The sequence below is a fragment of the Ursus arctos genome, chromosome X (assembly GCF_023065955.2).
Source record: "Ursus arctos isolate Adak ecotype North America chromosome X, UrsArc2.0, whole genome shotgun sequence".
NCBI classification, from domain to species: Eukaryota; Metazoa; Chordata; class Mammalia; order Carnivora; family Ursidae; genus Ursus; species Ursus arctos.
Window position 1 is genome coordinate 111,615,048 of NC_079873.1, and position 10,725 is coordinate 111,625,772.

Below are 10,725 nucleotides of genomic sequence, written 5' to 3' on the forward strand. Positions count from 1 at the left end.
TCCTGCAAGGGACCCAGAACAATATGACATAAAAATCTAGGTTTTGGTGTGTAGCAGTAAGTGTTTTCTTAACCTCCTGGTTCCTCCTATAAAAGGACGCTGGTTACTTTATGCCATGATTCAACTTCTTTACTCACATTCCTCCTTTCCACTTCTATCTGATCAGAGCAGATTCACCTCTTACTCTGAAGAGATCTCCAGCACTGATCATTCATACCAGCATGGGCACCTTAATCATCCCATTTGTAGCCATGGGATTTCCCTACAGTGGCTTACACCCTAGAAGCACTGTCCCATTAAATTTTCAGTTTGTGCCTTTTATTCTGATTAGCCAGCTATTTCTTTCTCTCTGGCTGGCCTCGTACCTTACCTTCTATGCCCCTAGGCAATCATGACTCTTTCACTAACTAACCAATCACTAACCTGCTAAAGCTTCCTTCATGGGGATTATGCCTCATCACCTGGCTTTGGCCCTAAGGCACTGGACACTCCCCCTCCCTGAGAGTGTCACAGGGTAGGCCCCTGCCAAATATAATATCTGAGAGAGCCACTGTACTATACAGCACAGTCTTCAAATGTGTGGTCACCTGAACTGAGTAAAGCTTGGCCCCTTTCTCACGACTCAGTCAGGTCGGCTGCATCTGCCTGCGGCAGGACCCAAAGGCTGACTGAGTCTTATTCTTCTGTTGTGTTCATTGGTGAACGACCGGAGGTTACCTGAGAGGATGCAGCTATCAAACGCAGCAATGTAATGACTTCCAAATGTGATCAAAAGACTGAAAGTTCCATTTGTTGTAGCTTATGAGACCAATCCATGAATAATGGAAATGACATCTTACCCATATTATCTGAAAACTTACCTTAGTTGAGTGTCCCTTGGTTGTTCTGTTATATTTGAATAGCTTAATAAAATAGACCCACAACGTAAATGTTATGATGTGTTTACAAAAGTAAATAAATTGTGATAATTCTTACTATTGGGTGATAAGATCAGTCACTGGCAAATAGCGCACTAATTGATTAACAATAAACAGATTTTCTATAAAAAAGTCAAATACATAGAACCAGAGAGTAGAATGGTGGTTACTAAGGGTGAGAAGTGCAGAAAATAGGGAGATGCTGACCAAAGGTTACAAAGTTGCAGTTACGTAGGATGAATCAGTCTGGAGATCTAATGTGCACCATGTTACTATAGGTAGTAACGCCATATTGAATACTGGAAATTTACAAAGAAAGTAGATTTCAGGTGTTCTCATCACAAAAATAATAATAATGGTGACTATGTGAAGACATAATATGTGAATTAGCTTGGCTGTAGTAATGATTTCACTGTGTATATGGATATCAAATCATCATGTTGTACACTTTAAATATACAGTTTTTACTTTAAAAATTTTTTTAAGTTTTAAAAAACAATAGATTCCGAACAACAGAATTGCACCAGGTTTTTAAGCACGTAAATAGATTTTTAAGATGATTTTGGAAAACAAAAAAATCCTCTTGAGATAAAGATTTATGGGCTTGAGTAAGAGACTCTCACAGCTGCACGTGTGGACATTTGGTGGTAAGCAGGTGCAAGGCAACTAGCGTGCATCGGAAAACGATAATGTGGGAGGGCTTTACGTATATGACTTCACTTAATTATCACCGTAAGCCTGGGGTAGGGATGGTATTATTATCCTACGTCATATGTGAAGCTATTGAACCCCAAAGAGGTTATGTGTAGTTATGTGTCCGAGGCCACACAGCAAGTAAAAGGAAGGGCCAAGATTAAAGCCAGATCTGTATGCACTGTACCAAGGGTTACATGATAGCTTTCAGGGAAGAAGACACCGTGATATTCATGCAGCTGCAGGACGACTGAGGAATTCAGTATAAAGCTGATGGTGAACGTTTTCAGAATTTGTCTCTTGAAGCTATATGCTAAAGACTTCCACCATGAATATTTTTATTATAAGTATATGCATATACAAAACTTATAGCATGAATATACACGTATAGGTCTGTCACTCAAGGGACTGTACATTTTTTAAGCACTCTATATATTTTTTTCACTCTAGCCAGATATACCTTCTTAAAGGGCAAGGTCCGTGCTTGATATACAGCTGACTTGATCTCTGGCTTATGTAGAAATGTATGCAAGCACCCAAAGGTTCATGTTTCCCAAAAGGATAGAGACCCATGCACTCATGCAGCAAACCTTATTTGACTACCTGTTACGTGCAATAAACTGCCTGAGGTGCAATAGGAAAGATAAAAATAAAATAAAATACCTCTTTAATTTATACTATCTGACATACTGATGTTCCTTGAGAATTTCCTAGCTAGTAGGCTCATCAAATTCATCCCAGGTAACTTGTTAAGGGGGTTGAATACTACAGTCACTCATTTCTCTCAAAAAGGTTGTGAGGCCCATACCACCACCACCATGCTGTAAGAGTGTAGGCATCTAACTTCAACTCATTTATAATTATTATTACTACGACAAGAACGTTTAAAAATCTCCCCGTGAATTACCAGTGGTAGCAGTTCTACTCTTTAACACTTAGCAGCAGTTAAGAAATCATATTAGGTATTCTGGCAATCTGTTTTAATACTAATTAGCTAATAAAGTAATTACCAAAGTAAGAAATGTATTACTACTATGCTGTATTATGATTTAGCTGACATTGCATATGCAGATGCATAATGTGGAATTTCTAAAAATTCCATTTAGAAAACTTAGCAGGGTATTTAAATATTTCTCATTCACAGGCAACCAGCTGTGATGGAGGAAGCTGTATTTAAATAGTTAGTCAAAATTGAAGGTGCCAGCAGATTTCAAACAGAACACGTGAAAAGGAACTTTTTATAAACTTTGTTTACCTTCTTGGCGTGGATTATAACAACACACCAAAATGTAGGCGGTAGGTTTATTTTAACCATCTAAGGATATTTAAGGGTTAGGCGGTGCGCGGGCACTCTTTTCTAAGTACACTCCTGTCTGATAGCGTTCCCCGAATGTACCTGTGCACCTGTGCCAGACGCTAGTAGCACGAGTGGTCGTTACATTACTGTACATAGTGGAATACGCCTCGAACATAGCTTTAGCTCACATCCGAGCAGACTTACTCAAAGATAACATGCTTTTCAACCTGACTGTATAGATCTTTGGTCCAGAATCTGGTTATAGGACTAAAGGGCAAGCTTCCTAATATTAAGTTAGCCATAGAACAAACAATGCAAGAAATCTATGAAGACATTGTTCTTTTCTTTTTTTTTTCTTTTCTGAAAACACATCGTAACAAGTCACAACAGGACAAATACTAATTCAGTCAAATCCCTTACAGCACAATGAAGCAAACCTCTTCTATCCACCAACAGATGTTAAATTAAAAGAAGCATAGTTCCTGTTTGCCTCTTAAAAGGGAGTATTCATCATTAACAATTATTGGGAACCAGGGCGCCCTGGTGGCTCAGTTGGTGAAGCGTCCAACACTTGGTTTCAGCTCAGGTCATGATCTCAGGGTCGTGAACCGAACCCTGTGTTGGGCTCCGCACTCAGCGTGGAGTCTGCTTGTCCCTCTCCCTCTGCTCCTCCCACCCCCACCAAATAAATAAATAAAATCTTTTTTAAAAATTATTGAAAGCCGAATTTTACATGGCCTTATACAGAGTGAATCACACAGATGGTTTCTTCGAACCTAGCAACCTTTATCAGACAATAAAAAAAGAATTAAAGACACAAAACTGGAATCAAACCATCAAACCAAGACACATACAGAGTGAAATGATCACAAAGAAAACATCCAATAGCACTTTAGGAATCTACATTGTCAGCTGGATTGTGAAGCATGGGAAGAAGCTCTGTGACCAAATGGGGCTGGAAGAGTAAGGGGTTGGCTAGTCTATAAGCAATCTGGGTAAATTCTGCAGAAATTGTAGAACTTCAGGGGTATTTAATGGTCTAGGGTAGCTAAAAACATTTAATGTAAAAAAGCCTAGAAAAGGGAAAATAGAGTAAAGAGTGAAAGAAGATCTGTTGCAAATACGAAAAAAAAAGAATATTTTGTGCTTTGTGGTAGAACTGATTATTGCAAAAAAAAACTTTGCTAAATCAAGTTGTAATTTTATATGCCTAAATGAAAGTAAATACAGATGAATATGCGTAATAAGTCATGGCCTTAACTCTACTATCCTACCTATAACATTGGCTAATCTTCCCAACTGGTCTTGCCTTGATGCCTATCATAAGCTTGAAATAGATGAAACAACAAAAGCACTGGGATTTAGCAAAAAACTCCAGGCCAAAAATAGATTTTTAAAATGCTGAAACATAAAGATTCCTCACACTATCTATGACATTTTTAATTGCATGCAAGATTGTATAATGTTGGCTGATTAAAAATTATTTAAAGAAAAGATGATTCAAGTACTTTGAATTTACCACCAGAAACCTTCCACAATAATTTGCATGGAATTACAATAGGATTTATTTTGAGGGGCAACATAAGTCATTTAAAATTCTGATGCTGTCATCACCATAATTCGCTGATAAGTATTAGAAGTTATGTAGGAAACAATGGTTTAGGCTGCTTTGCAAGACACCTTGATTTAGTATGGGGCATGGAAGCTGTAATTATTCACCAACTGGCTAAGGAAATAAGAGAAAAACTCCCTGCAGATCACTGGCCACTGGCAAAAAAAATCCAAGTGAAGAGAAATAAGCCATTGCTTATAGGTGTGAACAGTTAGGTGTGAAAGCCTAAACTGGCTCTGACTTGTTCTTCTTTATTTTCCAGTTCTTTTACTGGACCTTTCTGGATGTACCTAGAGATGGGTTTTTCTAGAGAAAAGTCCCCACATATCTATTAGCTACTCACCCCAAATGAGACTCAGAGTCTTAGGACTTCTGTCCCGTTACCACTGAATCAGGACCACAAGCTGTCTTAATTAACATTTTCACACAACAAGCTATAATTCCATTCCATTCCATTCAACTGACATGTACTAAGCAGGCAGATCGTGCCTGGTACTGGGATGTGTAACATACATGCTGTTGAATGGGGATAAGAGGAAGCAAATACAAAAATGGATTCAGACAACAGTCCCATGAGAAGTGTTACAATTTGATGGGGGAAGGATTTAGGTACAACAGACTCGAAAAGGCAGTGAAGTACTTACACTGTTTTGAGGAAACACGATGGGTTGAAAAGCTCAATTAAAGGCTCTGTTGAAGGGATGACATTTGGGATCCAGCTCGAAGCATTTTCTCAGAACTTCCAAAGGCATGGTAAGGTTTCCAGGCAAAGGGAGCCACAGAGGCAAATACCTAAAGTTGCAGGGGGGGAAAAAAAAAGATAGTGGGAAGTGGTCAGGTTTAGCTGAAGAGTCAGGAAAGGTTCAGGCAGTGAGTAACTAAAGATGAGAACGGGTAGGGTATATGAATCTCCCTCTTGGAAATAGTGGGCATAAACAGTGACATTTGTTGCATGCCTGTATGCTAAGTATTTATCATGTATCAATGCATTTCACTGGATGTGATTAATTCAGTACTGGCTCTCTTCTTCAACATACCCCAAAGTGATGTCTCAGCCTTTTGAATCCTGCAAGAAACAGGTAACTGACATTCTTCTGCAGTAGCCCATTCATTCCACTTGTGGACAATTCTAAGATTCTACCTTAATATGAGTTCAAATACATTCTTCTAACACGCATTTATTCTGCATAGTTCTCCCCTCTGTATATGTACAGAAATTTTAATCCCTTTTCTATCAGATAGCCTCTCCATGACTCAAGACAACTAAGCTTCCAGTTTTACAGGTGAGACACCACCCGTCAGTCCTTTCAGTGGCTTCTCATCTGACCTGCGACAAAATGATCACCGTCTTTATTACAAGCACTGCATTTTCATGAATGAAGCCTATCTGCGTTTGTGGCAACCATATGTACTATTGACTACGTTGCTCTTGAACCCAGTTAAATCTTGCAAAGAACCCATACATTGCAGCTGTGAGTTACCTTACAAGAGGGTAGAAGAGGGGTGCCTGGGTGGCTCAGTCGGTTAAGCATCTGACCTTGATTTCGGCTCAGGTCATGATCTCAGGGTTGTGAGATCGAGCCCCAGTCAGGCTCTGCCCTGAGCGTGGAGCCTGCTTGATATTCTCTCTCTGCCTATCCTTCTCCCCCTCGTCCGAGCACTCTCTTTCTCTCTCTCTCTCTCTCTCTCCCCCCTCCCTCTCTAAAGAAAGAAAGAAAGAAAAAAAAAAGATGTAGGAGCAAGACCTTGAAAACAAAACAAAACAAAACTCCACCCTCTCTGGACCTCAGTTCCCCTTCTATAAAATAGTTAATAAAATCACCTTCTTCATTGGGCTGTTATGAGGGTAGGGTCAAATTACACATAAAACCCACCTAAAATGGTGCCTGACACAAAGCAAGTTCAATGATAATGAACGAGAGACAGAGCCCATGGATGAAGGTCCATTAACCTAGAACAGTAAGTGGGAAAAAAAAACCACAGTTTGCTTGAGTACAGAACCAGTCTGGAATATGGTTACTTAATGTTTTTTAGGAAAATTATTCATTCAGTGTAGAGGCCAGAAACAGGGAAGAGAGTAAGACTTCTTGGATTTGGAGATTTCCCAGAGAGATGAAAGAAATGAAGGCAGGCAGGAAGCCACTTGCCTTAGGCAAGGAGATCATAAAAGTAAACTTCAGGTGGCAGAGAGGGACATACTCACAGATTATGGAAATGATCCTGGAAGAGAGAGACGTTTCTACAAGCTCAAAATTATAACCAAATTTCCCAAGTATAATGATGGTGCAAGCCTGAATCTGCTGCTTTGAACTGGAGTCTAAGCAGTTCAGCCGAACATCCAATGACACAGGCTGCAGTTTTTCTGAAACCGTTCTGATTTTAAATGATCTTTTAATATCCAACTGGGTGGCAGTGATTTTTCTGTTTTAGAAAACACAGATAATATCCTAATCTAGCAGGAGAGTAAGAAATTATAGAGCAGGGACAATCACTCGAATAACTGAAAGATATCTGAGAGCTATATAACCACATATGTTTTTCGAAAGCTGTAATCCCCATGAAGGCAGGCACTGTTCAGTTCCACTGCTAAAAAAACCTAGTGTTTAGCATAGTTTCTGGCACAAAGTAAGTGTTCAAAAATGATTTGTCAAATGAATTGAAGGAGTGGTATTTCTGTTTTTGTTTGTTTTAAATATTTATTTGAAAGAGCGGGGAGAGGGACAGAGGGAGGGGAAGAGAGAGAATCTCCAGCTCGATCTCACGACCCTGACATCATGACCTGAACCAAAATCAAGAGTCAGATGCTCAACCGACTGAGCCACCCAGGCGCCCCCGACCGTGGTACTTCTGTTTGCCTCAATCTTTTTTCTCATAGTAATTAACAGGAAAACACTTTAATTAAGAAGAATATTCGAGGGGACAAAAAAGAGAGAAACTGCTAAATCCTATTCTGCAGCTAGTCTTACGGGGAAGAGGAGCTTCATGGGCTACAGCGTATGGCAGAAATAAAAAAGATCAGAGAAACACAGGGTAATGTGTGAAGCTCTGTAAAGGGAAAAAGAGGAAGGTTCAGACAGCCTGCACGGGTCAAAGGTATTTAACTTGTGGAAAGCCAGTGTGGTTTCCCTAAGCCAATCCATTATTTCACTGTCAAATCTACCTGCTGTCCTTTAATCAACTAGACATAGTCTTCGTTTCAGACTATCACAAATGAAAGGTGAATGCAGTCTTGGAAATCAGTACTGTCACATTAAAACTATCAAAAAAGTCTAACCAAATTGACTCTGCTGAGTTATCCGCATTGGTGTGTACTACCGATCTTTCCACTGCTCCATTCTTCAGGAAACAGCTTATGTTGCCTCCAGGGGCCATAACAGGCCAAGAGATCTGGAAGACTGGCATCATCAAAAACAACTGTAGTTTAACCAATATTACTGGACGATATGCCAATGAAAATCACCTGACACCTATACCTTTTCCCTTGCAGAAGATTAATCCTGATCACCAAGAATAATTTTGATTGCTGCTACACAGCGTAAGTAGCAAGCAGGATGTTTGGAACTGCCTTCTCGGTGCTACCATGCTGCCTCTTAAGACTCTCATGACCAACAGAAAAGATTAATGGAAATCTAATGCTTTAGAAAAGAGTTGAGGACAGGACTAAGAATTCAGAGCTTTCAAGAGTGAAGGTTTGGGACGTTGTCTCAAAAAGAACAACAACTAGTTGAGTCCTGACTTAGGGCGAAGGAAACCTGGAAGGAGTAGTGTAGAAAGTACTTATGACATTTCCAGCGTCATGAAAGAGAAACGTCCTGTAGCAGCCATGCATAAACAACCTTGCACACACACACACCTCCATTGCATAGTGACGTTTATATATATTCACACGTGCAATTTGTTTCCCTCTCTCCTCTTTCCCCCTTGTTATTTTATACAAGGGTGGTTGCTGGCAGTTAACTACAAGTCAGTCTTTGGATTATATCAGTTTATGTGGAATTAGAAGAGCATTTAGTAGCAGCTAGAGATGGACAGCATGACTGTTGGAATTTCGCACTGGAGGAGAGGAGGAAGCATCTTCATCCGAGGAAGGACAGAAAGCATTGCGTGTTGTATGGAAGGTAAGTAAATATATACAGAGGATGGATCTGGATACTAAGTAACTAAAGAGGGGGCTTCTACACACTGCTCCGTGACCCTGGCCCTGGGACTCCACAAATTCCCTTTCTCCTCCGTTAGGGGGCGCACTCTTAAGTTTTGCCAGTGGGGTAAATTCTGCTAGAGAGAGGCTGCAAGTTTGGAGGAGAGAGCAGGGATGTAGATCCTTCCTGATTACTTGGCGATCCTGTCAGCAGTGCCCAACAACTGTTCTTTACCCTGGCAGGAGCAGTCGGTTCCAGCTCCGGTTTCTCTCATCATCCCAAGACCCTTCTGTTTACCCATGATGACAATATTGTAGTTACCTGCTTTCAAGAGTCACAGAACATTGTAGCAGTTCGGACTGTTCTTTCCTAGCTCCTAACTTATCGACTAATGTCACCTTAATCAAGTTTGCTTTCGTCTGTTTTTTATATTATAACCTATGTTACTGTAGTGTCTCTATTACAATCTACAAGAATATTGTGAGCATGAATAAGGAAATATCTGTGAAGCTTCTTAGATACGGAAAAAGATATAATTTTGAGCAAAGATTCAGTATAGCCAAATAAATAATTTTCCATATTAAACCTTTCGGAAAATATACAGGCACCAATCCAGATGAATGACTAATAAACTGAAAATCAGTCAAATAATAATACAGCAGCAACAGCAGGGAAAATGTTTTTTTCTTCCCAAATAATTTTGTTTAAAAAAAATTCAATCTCAAGTAGATTGACTAGAAAAACAGGATTTCAGTGTAAGATGCCAATGTCCCCTTTTCTGGCGTTCGTTCTATCTTCCTTCCTTTTTGGAAGAGGGAGCAAGTAGGGGTGGGGCGGGGGATTGTTTATACAGTCGAGCATCGGAAATGAGAGGAGTAATGGCAAAGCCTGACTACCAAAATTCTAATGGAATCTGCTCAGATTCACATGCAACATTCCGTCAAGAATTGTTTATTGGTGGTGTACTGGGCAAAAGCACAAATTAAACACCACGTTAAAAAAGAGAATCAGAGCAAACCAAAGACCAAAAAAAAAAAAAAAAGGTGTAAAGTCTCTTGACATCCATAAACAACAATTAGAAGGCATCACTGTCAGACTGCAGCAGGAGTCCCAAGGCTAACCGGCTCTAAGAAGTAAATTTACAGTCTGTTTTGACCTACTAAAACAGTCAAAAAACATAAAGGAACCCACTTTTCAGTCTTGGTAAAACAATTTCGGCAAGATTCTTCTCTTTCTTGAAATATTTTTTCAAATGACCCATTTAAATATTGTGCCAATTTGTGTATATCGGTAAAAAAAGAAAAAAAGTAATAACGTGGAACCAGACATGCTTATATTTAGGATTTCATTGCCAGAAGCTCTTATTTCCTGAGAAGAGGTTGGGGTTTTTTGGTTGCTGTTTCATGATCAGTAGATTCCCATGTACATATATTACATACATACATATCTGTGGGTAAGTTAGCAGAGATAGTTATACTTTGCTCTCAGTTCCACCTGAGAAGCTAAACAACATGTCACCCTTCTTACAGCTTTCATGGTTTGGATATCAAATTTGAAAAGATTCTTAACTGTTTTGGTGTCTCCTTTCATTTTGTTTCTTTTGGTTATCTTGGTTGTTTCAATTTCTGGCCCTTGTACATGATTTAATTTCTTATTTTATAGAACATTTCCTGTTAATGTCCTCTCCAAATATGTCTGGCACACCGTAAATTTTGACTCTGTATTCTGGAGGAATACCAAAGTTTTGGACTATGTCATCTCCAGAAGGACATATAAGTTGTTGACCTTGCCATTTGATAGAAGGCAATGTTCTGATTTTCTTAATTTCCTTGAATATGTGCCACGGAAGCCTACCACTACTGCCTTCAACTATAGGATTTCACAGTATTAATGAAAGTGAGAAATTTGGTAAAGTTTTAAAATGAGCATTCAGTGGTTCAAGGGCATTTCCATTCGATACATTATAGACTATTATTTATTACAACATGGTCTCATCTGCTTTATCCCTAAAGGAAGAGATCTCGGAGGACAGAGGCAGTGCCTTTCACCTTGGGATTCAGAGCCTGG

General features: G+C 39.5%; 1 long non-coding RNA gene across 1 annotated transcript in view; it reads left to right on the top strand.

Moving 5' to 3' along the window:
• LOC123002287 (uncharacterized) overlaps positions 1-9,053 on the top strand; it is a 1,175,027-nt gene extending 1,165,974 nt beyond the window's left edge. Inside the window, exon 11 of the long non-coding RNA XR_008960257.1 lies at positions 8,007-9,053. This is a non-coding gene — a long non-coding RNA (uncharacterized LOC123002287). The remainder of the gene's footprint in view (positions 1-8,006) is intronic.
• The last annotated feature ends 1,672 nt before the right edge of the window (positions 9,054-10,725 follow it).